Consider the following 24,363-nt stretch of genomic DNA (forward strand, 5'->3'; position numbering starts at 1 on the left):
TCCTTACCTTCTGTAGGGAGGCAGGGAACAACAGGGGCAAAATGTGGCATATGCCATCAGGCATGGTCACTACATTGGTTGGTTTTCTTTGCATGGTTTTTCTGTTACAAGGAAGGGCTGAATTCATGGTGGGGGAGGGCAGAGATGGAGAGCTGTAGCGTAAAACAAAAGTCATCAAGCCAACTTAAGAACAACCGCCATCACCGAGCTGGTCCACTGACAGTCCTCCTTTCCATTCCATTTCCAGGTGACTGAATGCCTTATCTCCTGAATCAGTGGCACTTTTTGATATCCTCTGTGTACTGAGAACTACCTGCCTGTTTTAGCATCCTTAACTTTGCCTAATCTGTCCTCCTTAAAGCAGGCTGGGGCTGACAGAGCCTAATCATTGGCTGGCAGTAAATCAGTGAGAAGCAGGTGCTAAAGATGAGAAATCTATTTCCTGTGTTCTCCAAAGCACTGCTGTTTTATTAATGAAACCAATTTCTGAAGTGCAGGAGGCTTTTTAGTGGCTTACCCGCCTTGCTCTGTTTTTCATTCATTCATATTCATATTTGAATCTGTCACCACTCAGCACAGAGCTGCTGCACACCAGAATTGACGGCCATGCGCTCACAACCTCTATCTCCGTCCAAATAGCAGGCTGCTTGGCTCACCCCATCAAGGCCTCAGCCTGTTGGGCAACCATTTGTGGTCCCAGGGAAACCAGTCTGTTCTCTTCTGGCCCTCCTATTTAGCCATCCTTTCTCAAGCCTCACTGATCATTTTAAAACACCTCTCAAGCTACAAATGTAATTCTTGGCCAGCAAATTTTTCCAGCTGTCTTTCATACACATAGCCATGTAGGGCTGGATAACTCCACTGGGCAACTGGGCACTTTTCCAAAGGCCTGGGGCAAGAGTAGGCACCTGAGGACGCACACCAAACCAATATACATTTCTTCCCTCTTGGAGTGGGAAAGAAGGAAGGAGAGAGGCTAGCCATCCATACATTGCCAGTGAAGCCACTTCAGAATGAGGCTTTTTTTCAACTTTGAGAGTCACTATTAAAAAGTAGGCATAGTGGCATAGTGGGAGAGAGGGAGCACCAGGACAGAAGAATATCGTGGGAAGAGGGAAGGGAAGTGGGAGGAGAGAGGAGCTTATTTCACAATTTTGTTGAGGATTGGCCCTGGCCATATCACTCAAAATGGTGACCATGTCACCCTGGGCATACAAAGCCTTGCTGTGCCAGTAATCTTTGGCACTTTAAAACATGGCCAAGAGGATGAAGCAAATGGAGAACTGAAGTAGTTTGCACAGTGGCCATTAGTATCTGGAAACAGCCTTTGGTCCTGACCAAACGCAGACCCACAAGTGATTTATACCAGTGATGGCTTGAGGGCATCTAGACGCTTCTCTAGCAATGCCCTCATTCAAGATGGTTCAGAATGAAGTCCAGAGGATTCGGGCTGCTCCAAAAGAACACTGGGGTCAGTCAGATGGATAGTGAGTAAGAGCGTCACTGGCTGCCTATAGGGTGAGAACCGCAGCTATGATTATACTGGCACATGGAACTTCTGAAGGAGGAAAGTCCCTCTACCAATGCAGGTCAGCCCCTTCTCCACAACTCTAAGACTTGGAAAGTTGCCCAAGTGATTTGCCCAGGCTCACCCAGCCAGAATACAGCAGTAGCACAACTGACTACCTACATTCACCCTTAAATACAATGCAAACTTCCTCCTGCCTTGAGGAACAAATACCAATTCCTCTGGCTGGCCTTTCAAGCCCACTTGCTGGCTCCGACCTAGCTTTCCGGATCCATTTCACAGGAATGCCTCCATGGCCTATTTGCTCTTTCCCATAAAGGACATTCCAAGTTCCACCCCTGGGGATTTACCGCATATTCCTGGAAGCTCCCTCACCTCACCTCCTGCTCACAGCCTCCCCAGCCTCCTTCAAGGCTCAGCTCAGCGCCACCTTTCCGGATGCCCCCTGTGGTTACCGCAGCCATCAGAATAACCTTATAGTTACTCAGCATATACTTTGTCTGTCCTTATCTGTACACATGTTGCCCCCCAGTAGAACATAAGCTCTTTAAGGAGCTGTTTTGCTCTTGTCCGCATATACCCAGAGCCCAGCCCAGTGTCTGGCACGTAATCGCTGTACTTAATAAAGGCTTGGTGAACTGAGCTGAAGTTCTCATTGGTCAATTTGCAGAAGGAGGAGTAGGATACACACAGGGCCTTACATCTGTGCCAACATTGGCTTGTGCTTTGCAGGTGTCCAATGTGCCAAAATCCAGGGAGACTCTGAGCTTCTGGCAGCATAGGGAACTCCTCCCACCCCCCACCAAGGTAGACTGGAACCCATCTCTGACTTAGAAGATGAATCCTAAGAACTTGTTTGTTGCCTGAGGCAGAGACAGATTGATTTGCCCAGATTCAAACGGTGAGTATGAATTACAGTGGATATTTGAAGTCTGGCCTTTTCTTCTCCAAGGCCAGAACTCTATCCACTGAGCTAGGCTGACTCCTTTTCAGGTTTTACATATTCCAAAATCATGCTCTTTTCTCTGGATTGAGTCAAAGAATCAGAGTAGGAAAGGATCTCTCTCCGAGGACATCCAGGCCAACTCACACCTGAGCGATAATGTTCTCTAGAGCATCCCCAACAAGTGGGCATCTAGATGTTACTTGAAGACCTCCAGGGAGGGTAGAAACTTACCATCTGCCAAGGCCGATCAGTCCATTTGGGAAGAATTCTCATTATTAGGAATTTTTCCCTCTATCAAACTCACATCTACCCCTCTTCGACTTCCACTCATCGCTCCTGGTTCTACCCTCTAGGTCTAAGCAAAACAAGCCAAATCCCTCTTTCTCAGGACAGTTCTTCAAATACTTGACAATAAATATCCTATCCCGCATTCATCTTCTCCTTTCCAGGTGCAATATCACTGGGTCGTTCAACTGATCTTCCTAAGTCATGGACTCCAAGACTTCCTGGTTGCCCTCCTCTGGACACTCAGACTCATCAATGGCCTTAAACCGTGGCTCCCAGAACTGAACACAAAGCTCCAGGTGTGGCCTACACCACACTAGAGGACACAGACCAGGAGGTTTTTCTCTGATTAGGAGGGGGCTGTGGGTTAGAATTTTCCTGGGGTTCTGCCTCACTATGAGACAAATCTTTTTGCTTCTATGACATGACTGAATTTGGTCCTCTCTGGAAGGAAGAAGAGTAGAATAACAGAAGCTGTCCTTTCAACGGGGGGAAAAAAACAACAATGTCCAATGCGACCTTTTCTAGTGACTATTTTAGCTCCTTTGAAGGTATAAATCCCAAGTCCTCCGATGTAGAGGACCCCAGGTGAGCAGGGCTCTGATCCTGATGGCTGTATAAGCCCTCTCAGGTGAGGAGCTCGCTCCTTGGCCTGGATGGGTTCTCCACTCCCCAGAAAGAAGGGAGGCTAGGCAAGCTCAACCATAAACAATGTTGCTAGCTCAAGCACAGTCAGCTCTAGCACAAACATGTCTCAAGTATTGCCAGCTCATGTATCAAGTATTGGGACATTCCGGGAACAAGAAGTCCATGGTGTTTTCACAGGAACAGCCCAGGAGAAGGACACAGCCAGGATAATGTTGCAAAGAGACGGGCTTGTTCATACTTTGATTGGTATTCGCATGAGAAAAATTCTGATGTCTATTGGTAAAGATATATAAACTTTGTTGCTTTGTCCACTGTTACATTGGGGTATATTCCCATGAGTCAAAGATATAAAACTACCTGCTGTGCTCTAATAAAGTTGACTCTGTTTTCCATCCCGCTTGGAGTCCCGTCTCTTTCGTATTTGCCTTGCAGTCTTCGGTCAAGAACCCTTTCGCAGACTTCACTGCTGGTTAGCGGAACTGCTCCAACTCACACTCAGCTTAGGAATCTAGTATGGTTGTGTGTGCTACAGTTACCCAAAAATAACACTCAGAGATTTTCTAGGTATAAAGTGAAAGATTTATTACGTTCTTGAGAGAAGTGGGCGTCTGCTTTGTCTGACAGTCAGAGCGAACACAAAGGCCAGGACAAAGGTTATATAGACCTAACACAGAGATACCCACCCACCACTGGCTTTGAATTCCCATTGGACAGGAATTTCAGCCTTACAATCTAAAACGTGAAAATCTACCCCAGAAACAAGGAATCTCACTATAATACTACCAATCCTAGCTATTTCATCCTTTTTAGTAATTAGCCATTACCTAATGCTGATGTAACAGTACAAATCATGTGTTTTCTAGGAACCTGAAACTTAGGCCTATTGAGGCTAGTGTAACCAACCTTGAGTTTGTAACAGTCTAAGAAATTGCTATACTCAGTCCATCTGAGAGATGTCACATTGTTTACATTGTTTCACTCAGTTAAAAAAAAACCAGATGGCAAAGAATTGGAACTTGAGAGGATGCCCATCCATTGGGGAATGGCTGAGCAAGTTGTGGTATATGAATGTAATGGAATACTATTGTTCTATAAGAAATGATGAACAGGCTGACTTCAGAAAAACCTGGGAAGACTTATATGGTCTGATGCTGAGTGAAGTGAGCAGAACCCAGAGGACTTTGTATACAACAGCAGCCACGTTATGCAATGACTAAGAATGTTAAACTGAACCCTTCTCAGCATTACTAGGATCTAAGACATCTCCAGAGGCCTCGGGATGGAAAATGCTGTCCACATCCAAAGAAAGAACTATGGAAGTCGAATCGCTCTCACTTATTTTTACCTTAAGTTGAATTTTGTTTCATCTTTCTGATGGTTCCTCCTATTGGTTTTAATTTTTACTTACAACTTCACTAATGTGAAAATATGTTTAGTGGGTATGTAAATGTAGAGCCTATGTCAGATTGTGTGCCGTCTTGGGGAGGGTGGGGGGTGGAGAAAAAGGGAGAAAAAATTTTCAACTCAAAAGCATATGGGAAAAAAAATTAAAAAAATAAAATAAATGCTTTTTAAATAAAAAAAATAAAAATAAAAAAATAAAAAAACCAGAGTCTTGACAAAAGTTTGCAAAAGGAGAGATCTCTTCACTGACTTTCTTGAGAAAGTGCACCCCCATGCTGCCTCAGCTGCCCCGAGAGTTCAAGCGCTCTTTGTTCAAGGCAAGACTACATAGACCCCAACGTAGCAGCCCACCTTAACCCCCTTCCCGTCAGCTCATTGACTGAGCCTCTATTCGTGTAAAAAGTACCCCAGCAACAGAGAGAACAAAGAGGTATAGAAATTATGTTAGCATGTTCCCCCTTTCAGAGCCTCACAGTTCAGCAGTCTTTTACCCAAGGTCATACAACCAGCTAGAGGACGAGATAGACAGGATGCTCCCATGTCTCAGGAATTTCCGCTCACACTATCCAAGAGTAGGAGAGGGAGAAGGCTAGGGGAGGGGGTCTTGCATTCCGAGGGGTCTTCACTTAGTGTTGGCACACATGTGCCACTCAAAAGCAACAGTACCAGAACCATTAACAAGAACTAATGACCCTTTGAGGAGGCTTCACTTCTGAGAGATCATCTCTCACAGTTGCCAATGTGCATTGTTTTCTTTGTCAAATTTTACTTATTCTCTCATCTCCTGAGACATCAAAAGAGCTGCCTCTTCTGTCCTTGCTATAAAGTGTTGCTTCTTTGTCCTTTAAATAGATTGGGATTTCGTCCAGCAACAAGGAGTGTTTCTTGATCATGTTCAATGGTACGGGCCAATTTTTTAATCACTATTTTCCGTTAAGGCTCAGCAACTTGAAGTAGGTGAACTTGGTCAACAGGAGAACAACCAAGCTTTCCAGAGTGTGATCAGTTACCATCTGTCCCCAATCTGTCACTGACTTTTCCTCTGTGTAGCATGGACAAGTCGTGAATGAGAAATGTGAGTTCCTGTTATAAGGGTGGGTGTCTCAGTGGCAGCAAAACTGATATTACTTCATGGAACATCCATTATATTTATTATTTTTTCAATCAATAAGCATTTATTAAATACTTACCATGGGCTGAACACTGTGCCTGGCATGTTACATACAAAGTACAAAACGATTCTTCTTCTTTTCGTTCATATCGCTTAAAATTAATTTTTTTCCAATTTTCAAGCATTTATTTTTTTCTCCCTACTATCTCCCTACACCCTGCCCCTCCCCTCCACACACAGAGATACAAAACCTTTGTAGGAAATATGCATAGTCAAATGCAAATATGCAAAACAAATTCCCATCTTAGTCACGTCCAAAAAAAATCTATGACTCGTTCTGCATCTGGAATTCATCACTTCTTTTTTAGAAGGTGGGCTGCATACTTCATCATCGGGCCTCTGGAGTCATGGCTGATCATTGCACCAACCAGAGTTCTTAAGTCTTTCAGAACTGTTTGTTTTTACGATGTCCATATTCTGGGATAAAGTGTTGCCCTAGTTCTGCTCATTTCACTCTGCACTAGTTCAGAAAGTCTTCCCACGTTTCATTAAAACCATCTCTTCATTTTCTTACAGCACAAGAGGATTCCATTACATTCACATATCATAATTTGTTTAGATATTTCCCAATTGAAAAGTAGACCCCTAGTTTCTGGTTCTTTGTTACTATAAAAAGAGCTACTATAAATATTTTTGTAAATATGGGTCCTTTCCCTCTTTCTGAGATCTCTTTGGGAGCACAGGCCTCGTAGTGATATCACTGGGTCCAAGGACACGTCCAGTAACTTTGGGGGCAATGTTCCGAATTGCTTTCCAGAATGGCTAGACCAATTCACAGTTCCACTAACAGTGCATCAATGTGTCCATTTCCCCCGGTCCTTCCAACATTGGTCATTTTCATTTTTGTCTCATGTATTACTTCTGACACTTCAAAGATCTGTGATTTTGTCATCACAGGACCTGCATAGACAAAGATCACTCTCCCTTTACCTGCTTCCTCAGGCTGCTACTGCTGCTGCTTCCACAACAGTGTTACAGCTCTTGCTAAATGAGAATGCTCACTGGTTTTTTTAATTAGTCAGGCCCACAGAGCTTGTCCCCTTCACCCACATCCACAACTAAACCATGCAAACTACCCTGAGGCTCCGGAAAGCCTCCACAAAATACTAAAAATACCAAAAAGGGAAGGGGCACAGCTGGTCATGCTACCATCAGCCTTTTAAATATGAATATACCCATTTAAGACCAACTAAACAGCTAACACTGAAACCCTCTAAAAATAATCCAAGCATCATAAGCATTATGGGAGCCTCCAATAGATAAACTATATTCAATAATCCATCATAAACAGTAATTTGCTCATGGTAACAGATTTAGAGATGGAAGGGAGCTTAGAGACCATCTAGTTCATTATACAGATGAGGACACTAAGGCCCCACACAGGTTAGGGCACCTGCTCAAGGTCACTCGAGTAGGAAATTCCAGGCCAGGGCACAGATTTAAATCAAAGTCCTCTATCGCCCCATTCAGCACCCTTTCTACCATCCTGGGCTGCTCAGATTTCTAAATCCTACTGTGTCTGTCTAATTCCAGGTTGTGAGCAGTAGTCTGGTAAAGCTTATGAGCCCCTTCTCAGAATAATGTTTTAAAATAATTGAAAGCAATGCTAAATTTTAACTAGAGGTTGGTGAAAATTAAGATGTACTATTTCCCCATCCTAGCTCAAGAACCCTCTAAAATCTCTTGGGGTCCAAGGACTTCAGTTTAAGGACCCTTGATCTAACTCAAGAATTCAACAAAGGGCCAAATTTGAGAATGGGGACAATGAAAATACTGCCCAGGACAGATTCCTGGGCTGCTAACTGCTCCATACCTTCTTCACCTACCATTTAGGCTATAATTTCAAATTGTTGCTTTTTTAATATTGTGCTACATTTATAGCAAATAACCATGACATGACTCCTGCTCTTTATCAGCTTACCTTCTGAGGTGATATGAGATCACAACGACAATATAATAATCAAACAAGCATATGAAACCTTTCCTAAGGTTAATTTTGGGGGGAAGTCTACTTTGTTTTCTAGTTATAGACATAACAATAATTCACGTTTCCCTAGTGTTTTACAGTTTAGAGAGAGTTTTTATCCTAACAACTTTGTGAAGTAGGAGTTCAAGTATTATCATCATTATTTACAGATAAGGAAACTGAAGCTCAGAAGTTATCAGGAAAAAACATACAGAGAAGTAGTGGACTGTAGATATGGAAAGAAACATACATTTTCAGACACGGACTTTTTTCTTTCTTTTTTTTGCTTAACTCTACTTATTTGTTACAAGGGAAGGTTCCCAGAGGGGGAAGGGGAGAGGGAAGGCAGGAATCTCTAGTAAGTGATAGTGACAAAAAAAAAAAAGTGCATCAATAAAGCTTCAGGTTTTTTAAAGATTGGCTAGTCACAAAGCAAGGTCAAGGGACAATGAACAGCCCATGTGCCCCAATAGCATGCGTGCAATGTTCGGAGATCTATGGGAAAACCTTCCATACCCTAAGTAGACCTCCCTCAAATGACAGAAGGGAGGCCATGGACCAGAGTTCAAGAGCAAACACGATGAGAAGGTGTGAAGAGGCTATGATCTGCACTGCCATAAGGACTTGGAGGCGGAGGTCCTGGGTTCAAATTGTGGTTCTTCAACTTACTACCTATGTGACCTTCGGCAGTTACTTCCCCTCTCTAGGACCCAGGTTCCTCATCTGTAAAATGAAAAACATGCTTCTTGTCATAGCTAGCTCACTGTGCTGTTGTGACATTCTAATGATACCGTACAAGGAAAATGCTTCATAAACTTTCAAGTCTTACCTATGTGACATTGATATAAACGCCAGTTACTATTACCAAACTCAATAAGATCATGGCTCCATCAAAGTATCAGAACTTGAGCCCCCTAAATAAGGGTTCCATAAATGCCACAAGTGTAGATCAGAGAAGGGGGAAAATGTCCAAGATCTGAAACGAAATCACAAAGAAGGCCTGAGTCTTGTCCTCAAGAGGTCATCCTCACAGGTACCTGCAACATCACAAGGTCCTAGAGAGTCAGAACTGGTAAAGACCTCCACAGGGCATTTTCTAAGCATATGCACACCAAACTGGAGGGGGCATGTTGTAAAGTATCATGGGATGCATGGGACTCGGGCCTCATTCCTTCTCAATTAGAGTAACTTAGTCATCACAACCTACACTCACTTGAAGAAGGCCGGGTGCCAATGGAATCAGCAGCCACAGCTCCTGGGGACATCAACTGCAAGCTGAATGAAGCTAAAATATGCTCCTGACGGGTCAGCACTTGCCATGCACTAATCTGGGGCTGCTTTTCAGCTCCTTGATAAGGCTCTCTGGCCCTCCCTCTTTCATTCCATTCTCTTCCACTATCAGAGATCACTCAGCACTGAGCGCATAGCATGGCGGGTGGTTTTTTTATTCCTCAGACACTGTGACCTTCAGCTCCCCTGCGTCCTCTTTATTCTTTCCTCGTTCACTGTAAGATTGCAAAATCTCATTTCACCCATCATTAAAAATTAGAAAATTATGCTATTTTTAAAAGAGCAAAACCATTTTAGGAGTTGAACTGTAAAAGTATACAGAGGATAAGAAAATATAACATTTACAAACATATGTTATTTTATAAGAAGTGATGTCTTAAGAGATTTGAACAACATATTCACTCTTCATTACTTATATAAAAGAGTGACACATTCATGTTGTCTCAAGCTGCAAGCTCGCAGACAGCAGAAAATATGTCTAATCAATTCTTTTCAGAGGGCACCTCATACAGTGAGAGTTATGGGACTGCAGAATCAATCAACCAATCAGTCAGCAAGCATTTATTAAGACCTTCCTATGCACCAAGCACTGCACAAAGAAAGGTAGAAAGAGTCCCTGGACTCATGGACCTCACAGTCTGATGGATACAACACCCAAGCAACAATGTACACACGAGAGAGATGCAGAGTCCATGGAAGGCAATATCAGTGGGAAGGCACTAGTAGCTGGGAAGACAGGCAAAGGCCTCTTGCAGGAAGTGAGATTTAAGCTGAATCTTAAAAGAAGCCGGAGAAACTCAGAGGCAGAGGTGAGGAAGCAGTCCATGCCAGGCCAGTGTGGATGGATCTTAGAATTTGGGGAGGAGGGAAAGTGGAAGAAGGGCCAGTTAAAGGGTGTGATACTGGTGATGATCCAGAAAAGGAGAAGTAGGAGAGGAGAGGACAGCACCACAAAAACCCTGAGAGGACAGATTATCCAGGGGGGAGAAGGTCATCACGACGGTCATATATTACAAGGAAGTCCAAAAAGATGGGGACTGAGAAAAGGACGTGAGATTTGGCAAAGAAAAGCTCCTTAGTAACTTTGGGGAGAACAGTGGCACTTGATGAGGTCAGAAGTCAAACTAAAGCAGTTCTAGAAGAGAGGGAAAAGATAGAAAGCATAAATACTGAATCTAGACAGATTTGTCAGGAATTCAGCAGAGAAAGGCAGAGAAATATGGGACCATGGTTATGGGAGACAAGGGTTTTTTAAGATGAAGGAGACATGGACGTGTTTGGAGGCGGCAGGTAAAGAGCCAGTATATAAGGAGAGATTGAAGATAAGGGAGAAAGTGGGCGTGACAGTGGTATCAATTTGCTGGCAATGTCGGGAGAGGAACAGTTGAAGGATGCATGCAGAAGAGTTTGCCTAGGCAAGCAGAGGAGCCATCTCTTCATTCAATATCAGAATGAAAGAGGAGATGGTAGGGGAAGAATGTGAATGATATGCGATGAGGAGAAGGGAAAATGAGGGAGTGTTCTTGGCAAACAGCCTCAATTGTTTTTCCACAATGTCCTCAAGTCCTTTCCAGACAAGGTCCTTAGAAGAGGACATAGCCAAGGGGTGCTGTGGGAGGTGTGAGGAAAGAGAAGGTTTGGAGCAGCCACTATGGGAGGGGGAGAGTGAACTGATTAAGGAGGAATAGAAAGGTTGCCTTGCTGTAGCAGGGGTCCAGTTGAGATTAGATAACATCAATTTGTAGTGGGGCCAGCCAGCATGGTGTCATGATTTCTTCCAGCTATAAGAACAAAGAAGGTATGTGGTGAGAGCAATTTAGAATTGGGGTTTGGCAGATAAGTAATAGCACAAAGGGGCATGGGATTTAAGTGTAGAAGATGGGGTATCAGTGAACTGGTTCACCAAGGGGTGGAGCTGGAGATAGGAAGGAAGTTTAGCCAGGGCAGGGGTGATGTCCTGGAGAAGAAGTTGGAGGGTGAAGGAACTAGAGGTCACATTGAGGACAAAGAACAGGGTTAGGGATTGGAAGGCATAGGGAAAGACAGAATGTTAAAAAAAAAAAAAAAGGATGATCAGATAAAAGAATTTCAGAGCTCCTAAAGCGTAATATTTGTGTGATGGCAAGGCAAAGGGCACGACCATCTCTGCATGTAGCTTAGGAGGGGTGGACGTGGAAATCATGGGGAATGGATATACTGGGAACTGAGGAGCCAGGCTTAATTGAGGGAGCATTAATATTCATACTGAAGTCTGCTAGTACAAGGGCAGGAATTGGGGAGGAGAGACTGAGTCAGGCACTGAACTCACTGAGAAAAAAGGAGAATATCCTGTGAGTGGAGAGAGAATGGCCACCAGGATATGGATTGGGTGATAAATCAGATAGCACAGATCTCAAAGGAGGAGAAGCTGCTCAGCGATGATGGTAGACAGAGAGTCTAGAAGTGGCAATAAAGAGCAAGGCATATTCAAACTCTCCAACCTCAACCCATGAAGCAGCAGCTCAGCCAGTACTAGAAAGGCAGAGAGAGAAGCAGTGTCACCAGATGGAGCCAATCTCAGTGGTTGCCAGAAGATGGAAGGAGTAAGAATGGAAGAGGTTTAAGTTGGAAGGAAGCTGATTAACAACGGAGCAGGCATTCCAAAAGGCACAGGAAAAGGAGCAGGCAGATGTGGAATGGGATGTGAGGATGGGGGGACGAATTGATTAGGAAGGTAAATTGAAGTAAGAAAGTAGGAAGTTGGAGATGGGCAATTTGTTTTATATCAGTAGTCAAGGACCCAGAATCACTGAAATAGGAGTGTAAGGGGGTAAGGCTATGCTAACCGTTCAGGAGTGAGTCTGAACAGAGTGCTGGTGCTTGGAAAGAGGTACACAGACTGTTCAAGATCCTCCCTCAAGGTCTGACTCAGAGGCTATATGGTGCATCCCCAAACTCACCAAGAATCCTCTCTACAGTATACCTGATGGTCATCTAGCGTCTGCATGAAGACCTCTAGCAAGGGGGAACCCAGAATCTCCAGAGCAGCCTATTCCATTTTTGGATAACAGTTGGTTAGGAAATTCTTAGTATAATCGAAGTATGTCTCTTTGTAACTTCCACCCATGGCTACTAGTTCTACTTTCTGAAACCAAGTAGAACAATTTCAAACTTTGTTCCACATGACAACCCTCCAAATACTTAAAGGCAGGTGTCATGACCCTCCTGAGTCTGCTCTTCTCCAGGCTAAACATCCCAAATTGCTTTGACTAATCCCACTGACATAAAATGGAGGTGTTTCACTCTTCTGGTTACCCCCCTCTATACACTCTGCAGCTTATCCATGTCCTTACCAAAATACGGTTCCTAGAACAAGAATATGACACCAGGGATGTGGCCCCAGCAGGCTTCAGAACAGTGGGCCTATCACCTTCACATTCACTCTCTTGGCTATCCTCCCACATTATTGACTCCTATTGACCTTGAGATCCACTATAACGTTCAGATTTTTTTGCAGATAAATTGTTATCTAACCATACCTCCTCTGGCTTGTAGTTATGAAGTTGACTTTTTGAACCCAAATGCGACCTCTTACATTTGTCCCAATTAAACTGAAACTTATTTGATTCAGCCCAACATTCTATTCCATCATCCATTATGTTCAGTATTCCTCCTAGCCTTCTGCCATCTGCCATGATAAATAAGCATATGACTACGTCTTTATCTGTGTCATGGGTAAAAAAATGCTGAAAAGTACAGAGCAGAGATTCCTGGCTTCCTTCAAGTCCCAGCTAAAACTCCATCTTGTAAGATAAGCCTTCCCCAGTGCCCCTTAATGCTAATGCCTTCCCTTAATTGATTATTTCCAATTTATCCTGTATAAAGCTTATATAATTTATCCTGTATAAGTCTCCCCCATTAGACTGTGAGCTCCCCAGCAGCAGGGGCTGTGTTTTCTCCTGTCTTTGTATGCCCAGCACTTAGCACAGTGTGTTTATAGAACTATTTAACCAGTTCTTAATCCATCTGAATATAATGTCCTTTCCCTCTAGCCCATTTCTTAGAGAAACTGGGTGCTTAATATATCCTTTTTGGCAAAAATGATCAATTAAAATAGGTTTGCTTTTCTGCTGGTCCAACTTTTGCCCAGGAGGCACAGAATTCAATTCAGTCCAATGGAGCTGAATCCAAAGGAGCTTGATTATGAGCGAGGCATTGTACTGATCACTGCAGGTACAGAAAGTGAAAAAAAAGAAACAGTCCCTGGCCTCAAGGAGTTACATTCTACTGGAGGGGATGGAACACAGACCCAGATAAGTAAATGTAAGAGAATTTAAGGAAGGAGAGGACATTAACAACAGAGATGAGGAAAAGCTCCCCAGAGACAGTGGTACCTGAGCTGAGCCTTGAAGGAATTTATAGATTCCAAAAGAAGGAGCTGAGGAGGGTGTACATTCTGGGGAGAGCGTGGGGATGGGCATGCAATTCAGGACTTCAGATGGACTATCAAACCTGGAGAACAAGGCTTTGGTGTGGAAGGCAATAGAGTACATAGAGGTGAAGAATATGAAATAAGACTTTCTAGAAAGGTAGCTACAGCCAAATTGTATACGGCTTTCAAAACCAGGCTGAGGAGTTTATATTTTATCCTAGAGGATAAACTTTGAGGAGGGAGTGACATGGTCAGACCTTTAGGACAGAAAGATTATCTTGGCAATTGTGTGAAGGATGGGTCGGACAGAGGTGAGACTAAAGAAAGGGTGACCATTTAGAAGACTGCTGTAACAGCCCAGATATGAGGTGATGAGGGCCTAAAGTAGGGTAATCATACAAATGGAGAGAAGGGAGCAGATGAGAGACATTATGGAGGGAGAATCTACAGGACTTTACACCTGACTGAGGAGTGGAGAACAGAGTCCAAGATGACTCTATATGGTAAAATAAATTGAGCCATCATCCATTCTACAAATAATCATTGAGGCCCTGTTGGAGGGAGGGGGAAAAGGTATGAGCAAAGATGTATACGGCAGGATCTCTCTCCTCAAAGAGCTTACAATCTAATGGGGAAGACAAGGCTTAACAGAAGCAATTTTTAAATGCCAAGAAGAGAATGAAGGCCAGAAAGAAACATAGACAAGCAAGATAGCTTTGAAAATGACATGTTGACTTTTTTTCAAAAACTGCTGGAAAAACTGGGAAGCAGTCTGTCCGAAATTGAGGCTTAGCCCAACATCTTACACCATATTCCACAGCGACATCAAAATGGATACATGACCTGAATATTAAAGATTGTACCATAAAAAAATTGGAAAAGCAGATTATATACCTTTCACAGCTGTGGATAGATATATTCTTGCCCAAACAATGGAGAGAGGCAATTAAAAAAATAAATTAGTTAATTTTGATTACATGGAACCGAAAAACTTCTGCTCAAACAAAATCAATCATCTAGAATAAGACAAGAAGCAGTCAAATGTAAAAAAAAATTGCATCAAATTTCTCATATAAGTGTTTGGAATTCAAGATATATGGAAAACTACCAGAAAAATACAGTGTATCCAAAAAGTCTTAGTGAAGTTTTAAGACTTAATAGCTTAAAACTGCATTAAGACTTTCAGAATATCCTATATAAACCCCAATACATAAATGGTCAAAGGATACGAATAAACCATTCTCAAAAGAATTGAAAACTATTAACAATCATGAAACAATGCTCCAAATTACTAACAATAAGAAAAATGCACATCAAAACAACCCCAAGGTTTCTAATCGGCAAAGATGACAAAAGATGAGCATAGTCAATGTTAGAGGGGTTATGAGAAGACGGGCACACTGGTACATGGTTGGTAAAGTTGTGAATCAATATAACAATTTTGGAAAGTAATTTGGAATTATGCGAAAAAAAGTAACTAAAATGGCCATACCCTTTTGACCCAGAGATTCTGCTACTAGGTTTACACCCCCAAGAGGCCAATAAAAAAAAAAGTCCCCATATACACCAAAATATTTATAGCAGCTCTTTTTGTGGTAGCAAAGAACTGAAAACAAAGTAGATGCCCATCAATTGGGGAATGGCTAAACAAAATGTGTTATATAAAATTAATGGAATATTACTGTGCTGTAGGAAATGATGATTACAGAGAAGCATGGAAAATTTACATAATCTGATGCAGAGTGAAGTAAGTAGAGCCAAGAAACCAACATACGTGACAACAACAATGTAAATGGAAAGAACAACTATGAAACAATCAAATGTGAATACTACAAAATGGCAAACAACAAGTATGGTCCCAAAGAAGGGATATGAGAGGACATCCCCACTCTACCTTCTTTACAGAGGTCCAAGGGGTGGAAAACTGCATACATTTTTCCATTGTATTGATCAGTTTTGCTGATTTTTTTTTCTCTTCTTATTCTTTTTTATCTTTTTCTTTAAAAAAAAATGCTATATGGGATGGCTCTCTGGGAAAGGGGAAGGAAGGGAGATGGTGGGAGAGATTTTGGTGTTGTAAAAAAATAATTAATAAAATTTATTCTTTCAAAAAGGGCAAGCTGATTGAAAATGATTTTTAAAAGGCTAACAATATAAAAGATATAGAATAGGTAAAAAATATAGAATTCAGATATTCCAATTTCCCCTTTGTAGGATGAAAAGGCAACAGGGCATAATGGACAGAGGGATTTTCTACTCTAGGTAAAGGGTAACCCACAATAATGAAATCACAGAGCCTGAACAAAAAAAAAATGAAAGTTGGGAGCAGCTAGGTGGCACAGTGGATAGAGTACCGGCCCTGGAGGCAGCAGAACATGAGTTCAAATCTGGCCTCAGATACTTGACACTTACTAGCTGAGTGACCCTGGGCAAGTCACTTAGCCAAAGGGGAAAAAAAGTAAAAGATTCTCTATTAGGCTAGAAAAACAAGTTCATTCATTTTCATTTTAATTTATGTCAGCGTCTCCTTGTTTTAAGTTTCTCTTCTCTCCAGTTTATCCTTCATACAGCTTCCAAAATAATCTTCCTAAAGCACAGGTATAACCATGTTACTTGTCCACTTAAAAAACTTACAATAATTCCCTGTTGCCTCTTAGATAACATGTAGACTCCTCAGCCCAGCATGGAAGACCCTCCACAGCTGAACCCCAGCCTGCCTTTACAGATTTATTTACTGTCTCTCTGCTGCAGCCACACTGGCTCACCTCTGGGCATTTATGCAGACCACTCCACATTCCCAGTACATGCCTTTATTATACTGGACTGTCAAAACCCTTTTCTTCCTTCATGAATGGACTCACAAATTACCTTCTTCATAAAGTATTCACTGCATCATCTGTCTCCCCCCACACACACACACAAAAGCTATCTGTCATTCTCAGATTTTCCTAAAGCTTTTTGCCTGGATCACTCTTTTTTCTCTACCATGCTATACTTGTCATTATACTTCTGTTTCCAGGTGTGTGTGTGTGTGTGTGTGCATGTGTGTGTGTGTGTGCGTGCGTGCACATGCATGTGTATGTGTGGTATTTGTGTGTGGTGTATATGACATGTATGGTGTTTGTTGTGGCGTGTGTGTACAAATGGTGTGTGTTTGCGTGTGGAACATAAGTACGTGTATGTATGTGTAGAATGTGTGTTTGTATAGTGTATATCTGTCTAGTATATGTATATTCGGTGTATTGTGTTTGCATAGTATATGTGTGTTTGTCTGGCATATGTATGTCTAGTGTGTGTATGTCTGCGGTGTTATGTGGTATGTGTGCACTGTGTAAGCATGTGTGTGTATACCCATGTGTACACACTGGTGTGAGTGTATACGTGTGGGCACATGTGTATATGTTGGGGGGTGGAATGTGTACCTGTGTATGTGTGTACATGTGTGTGCTACCCGAACTCCACCCCAGGAGATCCTTGAAGACAAGATTAATTTTTTTCACCTTTGCATCCCCAATGCCCAGCACAGCACTTTGCACACAGCAGCACTTAATTAATGAAAGTTTGTTTTGCTGAATTAATAACAAACTGAATTGACAATAATTTCATTTGACAGAAACAACATACACAGGATATGCAGAGAATGATGTTCTTCTGTCTTATTCTGCTTAAGCAAAAAAAAAAAAACAAAAAACCATGGCCTGTTTCAGTGATCCTGCAGCCATTGTCTGCTTTGCCTTTGAAATGCAATTGCATTTTATTATTTAATGGGATTTAATGTTCTGTAACAGTTACAAATTTACCAGCCTTCATCTGGCCTTACCATCCCAATAGCATGAGTCCTTTGCAAAGAACAGGATGGTGTTGGCTTGTTTTCCTTTCTTGAAATGACCTTAGCTTCCAGTCCCACCAGACCCCCCAAAACAAACTGTGATTGGGAAAGAGGTTGATGCACTCACAGGTGACAAAGGGATTTGGAGGATCTGATGCATTTTAAAAACAAAGAATGCATCTCATCTGCCTTTGAGCATTTGGTGACAGTCTCTCCTGAAGTGAGGGAGTAACCTTCCTGTCCTGGGAGTCCATGTTTCTAGCTGTGCATGTGAGTCAAGGGAAAACTGCTTTCTTCTCGAGAAAGGGCTATGGTTCTTCTCCATTGCCATCAGGGAGCCAAAAGCCCACAAACTCCCACACATATTATCCCTGTGCTATCACCCAAAAGTAACACAAAGCCCAATAAATCCCTTTACATTACTCTAGACCCTTTACAAGAAACAGCTGGATCTGTTCACAAGCTCTTAGAAGTTCAGTTTCCATTTTACTGAGTCATTTACATGTAGCTCCATTGCTGTACAAGTTTGAAGAAGGGGTGAGGGGAGTATAAAATGTTTGTCTTTACACTGATCTGGGCTCTTCCTATCTTGTGCTGACCTGGAATCAATAAATTTCATCTGAAAAATACTTGTGCTCTCCTAACCTAAACTTGTAGAGAAAAGGAGGACCAAAAAAAGGGTTCATCATGAAGCAGCACGGTATAGCGAAAAGAACACAAGGGTAGAATGAGGAAGACCTGGGAACCAGGACTATCTCCAACACTTACTAGCCATGTGTGACCCTGGGCAAGTCCCATTACCTCTCGGAACTTCAACCTCCTTACATCTATAAAATGGGAACAATAAGACCTCTAATACCTCTCTCACCAGATCATTGGGGGGATCAAATTACATAACGCATCTAACACAACCAGTGGGGGCTCAAGCCAATGGCATTAGAGAAGAGAAACTCCCTAGAACCCTGAGGGTAGGATGTAGCAGACTGGCTTTAGGGGAATGGACCAGAGAGTTCTCATCACATATATAAAACGCTCTGTCAACCTTAAAGAGTCATGTTGTTGTTCAGTCATTTTCAGTCGTGTCTGACTCTTTGTGACCCATTGGGAGTTTTCTTGGAAAAGATACCAGAGTGGTTTCCCATTTCCTCTTCCAGCTCGTTTTACAGATGAGCAAACTGAGGCAAACAGGGTGAAGTGACTTGCCTAGGGTCACACACCTAGTAAGTATCTAAGGCCACATTTGAACTCAGGTCTTCCTGAATCTAGGCTGCCACTCTATCCACTATGCCACCTAGCTGCCCCAAAGAGTCATATAAATGGCAGCTATTTTATTATGCAATTAATCTTTCAAATGAGGAAGCTGGATAAAATTAACTCCTAAAATCCCTTTTGGGCCTAGATCCTATGAAATGCTAGTATCTAAAGCTGACCCTCTGACAAAGAAAAGAAAGACTTGTCACTGCTTCAGGCTGCAATTTGTAAATGATTCATGAACAAATTGACCAATCCAGTTAAAAACAGAAATGATGAACTCCACCCAGTAGAAGAAGTGAACAATGAGGCTGCTTGTAACCTTACCATGTGCACCAAAATAAGAGAAATGGCCCTCACAAGTTCATGCAAGGAAAAGGCATGCAATGTTACCTCCCCTAGGCTCCAAAGAAGCCTGGACTCTGGTATGGCTCTTTTATGCTCCTAGCTGCAGAATCTCGTCAAACCCTAGGAATCTCATCAAACCTAGCAGTACCACATAGATCCCTAGTCTGGTAGAAGTCAAGCCTGAAGAACAAATCTAAGTTGCAGAAAAAGATGATTGATCTTCTCCCAAATGTATGAGGGAAGGTACAATGCTTGGCCTAGAAAAGTGTTGAAACTCTCAATACCCAAAAGGTCTCAAAGGACCAAAGAAAAGAGAAAAGGACATAAATATACAAAATATTTACAGCAGCTCTTTTTGAGGTAGCAAAGAATTGGGGAATGGCAGAACAAGTTATGGTATATGATTGTATTGGAATACTACTGTCCTATAAGAAATGACAAGCAAGACAGTTTCAGAAAAGCCTGGGAAGACTTATATGAACTGATACAAATTGTAGTGAGCAGAACCAGGAGAACAACGTACACAGTAATAGCAATATTATAAGGATGATCAAATGTGAAAGACTTAGCTATTCTAATCAAATGATCCAAGACAATTCCAAAGGACCCATGATGAAAAATGCTATCTACCTCCAGAGAGAGAACTGATCAACTCTGAATGCAGATTGAAGCATACTTTATTTTTGCTTTCTTTATTTTTATTGTTTTATTTTGTTTGTGTTTTCTTTTACAACATGGCTAATATGAAAATATATCTGGCATGACCTCACATGTGTAATCAAAATCAAAGTGCTTGCCTACTCAATAAGGCGGGAGAGGAGGGAGGAAATGAGAATTTGAGATTCAAAAGTCTTTTTAAATGATTATTTTAGAAAATTTTACATTAAATTGGGAAATATTTAACAAAATACATAAAAACATTTTAAAAGAAATATTATTGTACCACAAGAAAAAAATTTGAAGGGCTCAAAAATTTTGGAAAGATATATATGAACCATGCAGAGTAAAGTCAGAAGAACCAGGAGAACAATATACATATTGAATAAAATAATGTAAATGAAAATAATGCTTAAAGACATTAGAACTCATGGGACACTAATGCACTGTTGGTGGAGTTGTGAACTGATCCAATCATTCTGGAGAGCAATTTGGAACTATTCCCAAAGAGTAATCAAACTGTGCATACGCTTTGATTTGATTCAGCAATACCAACCACTACTAGGTCTGTATCCCAAAGAGATTAAAAAAAGGAAAAGGACATAATTGTACAAAAATATTTATAGGAGCTCTTTCTGTGATGGCAAAGAATTGGAAATTGAGGGAATGTCCATCAATTGGGAAATGGCTGAACAAATTGTGGCATATGATGGTTATGGAATACTATTGTACTATAAGAAATGACAAGCAGGATGATTTCAGAAACACCTAGAAAGACTTACACAAACTGATACAAAGTGAAGTGAGCAAAAGCAGAACACTGTACATAGTAGTTATAACACTGTATGATGATCAACTATGAATGACTTAGCTAATCCCCGCAATGCGATGATCTAAGACAATTCCAAAGGTTTCGCGAGGAAAAATGCTATCCACATCCAGAGAAAGAACTGATAGAGTCTGACTGCAGATTGAAGAGTACTATTTCCACTTAATTTTTTGTGTGTGTGGTTTTTTTCTTTTGGTCAGTTTCTTTTTTTACAACATGACTAATATGGAAATATGTTTTACATGATTACACATATATAACCTATATCAAACTGCTTACAATCTTGGGGAGGGGAGAGGTGAGGGAGGTAGGGAAAAAATTTGGAACTCAAAATTTTTAAATGAATGCTAAAATTTGTCTTTACATGTAATTAGAAAAAATAAAATACTATTTAAAAGATATCAGAATTCAGATCAATGTAATGAACAATCTTAACTCACTCCAGAGGGACTAATAATGAAACCCACTTGTGTCCTCTTGGTAAAGAGATGGTGGACTAAAGGTGAAGAATGAGGCATGCACTGTCAGTCGTGGTCAAATGTGGCCATTTTTTTCTTAACTGTTCCTTCTTTGTACACACAATAAGGGAGAGATAATTGGAAAGTTACAATGACAGAAAACAATAACCCTTTTTCTTAAAAAAAAGAAGGCATAATGCTAAAAAAAAAAAAAAAAACGAATTCTAAATTCTAAGAGTCATGTGCTCCAAAACAGGCAGCTCAAATATCAGAATTCTGATATTTGTAATTCAGTGAAAATTTCTGTGTCCCCACAGCCAAATAAAAGCACTTACGTCTTGTAATGCCTTTCTTTGGCCCCTAAGGACATACCAAGATGAGGGGAGGAGGGCGATGGATGAAAGTAGTCACACAGAAATTAAATGATTAATGAATGTTCACGAGCCCGTAACGAGTTCCCATTTCTATGGAAAACCAGACATTTCTTCCTGCCACACCCTTCTGTCTCTTGGTACGGCACATGCAAGGTCAATTTCAAAGTGCAAAGTGTTCATTTCAACTTTTGCCCTTTGATTTCTCTTGAATAATTGGTTCTTTAGCCAATAAGGACATATGTGGTTAGCCTAACAGATTAGCTCTCAAGATTCCCTAATTTCTTTCTAGTACAGTGCTTGATCTGGAGTCCAAGGACCTAAATTTGAATTCTGGCTCTGCCACTTACCCCTTTCACAACACTGGGCACCTCCCTTCATTTTCCTGGGCTTCAGGTCCTTAATCTGTAAGGGGATAGGGTTTGACTCGACGGACTTGAAGTGTAAATAGTCTCATTTAGGAGAGAGACTATTTCCAAGGTCCCTTTGATCTCTATCGAACTGCTGGAATACATTCTCATTGACTATTTATAAAAAGTACAGGTCCTTATCAACTCCCACGCTAACCATGTCACATAAGGATAATAAAATTAAAAATCCAAAGGGCAATGGTAAGGAGCAGTAAGCTGCAGCTTCCATCCAATGCTAACCTCTACTCAAGGAGTGGCAGAAGGAATGTGAATGAAGGAGAAATGAAAGAGGTGGGCTAGTAATGGGGCATGAAGGAGGGGTAACATACCAATGGCCTGAATATTTAATATTTATAAAGTTCTCCAAGCTGTCAGCTGACTCTCCCATGGAGGAGCTATAGAAGTACATGGACAAGAGTCAACCAGGATGAGAAGTGGACGGGCCACAGTCAGTACTGGTGGGAGGCTGAAGGGATCTCCAACGCACTGGGGTGCTGAAGGATAAGGCCACACAAAGCATCTCTGATGTCGAAGTCATCCTTTTTTCTCTCTTCTTTGAGAGAAATGCCCTGCTTGCATTATTTTTTCAATTTCTTCTGTATGTAACTCCTGATAAGGTCAACAAGGTGGCTAATGGTATTTAAGGCCTGACCTTGTACTTTCCTTAAAGGTTTAAGTATTGATTATAGTATGAGGATGGGAGTATATTAATGATTAGAGTCTAACCTAGAAGGTCAAGTTTGCAACTGACTCATTAGTGAACCACGGCAAACTCACCCCGCCTTTCCCTCCTAACTGCACAAAGAACACCATCAAAGTCAGGACGTTTCAGAGCCAGAAGGACTTCAGAGATCCCTAACTCCCTCTTGTTCTCACACCATGGATCTATTTTCTGCAGGGCTGCTAGTGGGAAAGCCTTTGGGGACTGAGTAATACAATGAATAGCCCCCCAAAGTCACAGTTTTGGAAGGCAGTGACCTTACTCTGATGTTGGCTCATCCACCATCTTGAATTCCACAAATGAAGCATTTATACCAATACGACCATGGTGCCTTTCTCTCATTCGTTCATTTCACAAACTTCCACTGAGCTTCTCTCGGGTACACAGAGCACACTAAACAAGGACCTTGATAAGCCAATCTCTGCTTTCTTTGTAAGCATCACCATTCTTTAAGTTTGGGGCCAGTCTAAGCCACAGGAACTTTTGCCAAAGATCATGTCACAGCAGGGCAGTCATCACTGCAGGAGTCCCTCCCCGACCACGGCACTTTCTGGGAGCCAGTAAAGGTGGTGAGTAGTGCCCGCCTGGCCATCCCCCCACAGCTCACTCACATATGAAGGCCAAGGCAAACAACTGTCTCCAAAGACCTAGAGGTGTGACATTTGGAAAAGAAATAATAAGGCAGTGATATTGAAAAGAAATGTTGTCTTGCTCTTATGAAATTGTGAGCAATGCCTTTGTCCCCTCTCCTCCAATCCAATTCAATTCCACAGACATTTGCTAAGCCCTAATCATATGCCAGGTGTTGTGCTAGGCACAAGGGAGATACAAAGATGAGAAGGGTCTAGAGTGATTGCTCATTTCTGATAAATTTAGAATTTAGGGAGTCTAATTAGATTTGAAACTACACAGACACTTCCTATCTCAGAGCTAAAGATAGGCAAGGCAATGCTGCCAGCTAAAAGCACAAGAAGAGTGCGCCATGTCCACAGGACAGAAAGCAGGTCCCTTTAAAATGGAAACACAAATGAGGTCATTGCTTTCCAAAACTGTGACGGGGGGGGGCATTCACTGCATTACGCAGTCCCCAATGGAAACAAACAGTGCCATAACAGACTTTTCACAAGGAATGTTCCCTCTCATCTACCACATTCCACCAGCTGACCCTGCAGTGGTCAAACATACCAGAGCTGATGGGCAACACTCTTGGATTACCAGATCAGCAGAGCATAGACTTACAGTTAGAAGTGACCTTCAAGGCCAATGAACCAAAGCTGCCCATTTTACAGATCAGGAAACTGAGGGGAAGAGAGATTGGATGACTTGTCCAGAGTCACACAGCTGGGAAGTGACCAGATGGGATTTCAATCCTGTTCTTCCTGACTGCAAGCTTACAGTGTCCTCTCCACAACTTGAGCAAACTGCTGTGATGCTCATTCTAAGCTCATAAGCGGGTTCTTCCCCAGCTCATTGCAGAACTCAGAACTGAAACTAGAAACCTCTAAATTCCAGGCCCAGGTCCTAATCAGCATATGTGGTGACTCACTCAAAGATTCACAACACAAGGAAAGATGCCCTATTACACCACAAAGGTCACACAATTAAAATTTCAGACAGTGTTCCACTCCTCAAAAAAGAAGCGCAATTCAAACAAGTTGAATGGTGAAAAAACCACAGATCAGAAAAAATATTCAACACTTTTCTATTTACTATGTCCAAAGGTTTTTTCCCAGTCCTCACCTTCCTTGATCTTTCTGAAGCATCAGTCAGTATAGACCATCCCTTTCTTTCTGAAACTCTCTACTCCCTTAACTCCTGAAGGGCAGTTAACGGTTGGCCA

The 24,363-nt window shown here is 41.8% G+C and overlaps 1 protein-coding gene across 1 annotated transcript in view; it reads right to left on the reverse strand.

Annotated features, from left to right (window-relative positions):
• The window catches only part of LOC110193056 (sodium/hydrogen exchanger 2-like), a 95,134-nt gene that overhangs the window by 58,371 nt on the left and 12,400 nt on the right, over window positions 1-24,363 (reverse strand).

Source organism: Phascolarctos cinereus, unplaced genomic scaffold (genome assembly GCF_003287225.1).
Source record: "Phascolarctos cinereus isolate Bilbo 61053 unplaced genomic scaffold, phaCin_HiC Scaffold_8;HRSCAF=390, whole genome shotgun sequence".
Lineage (NCBI taxonomy): Eukaryota > Metazoa > Chordata > Mammalia > Diprotodontia > Phascolarctidae > Phascolarctos > Phascolarctos cinereus.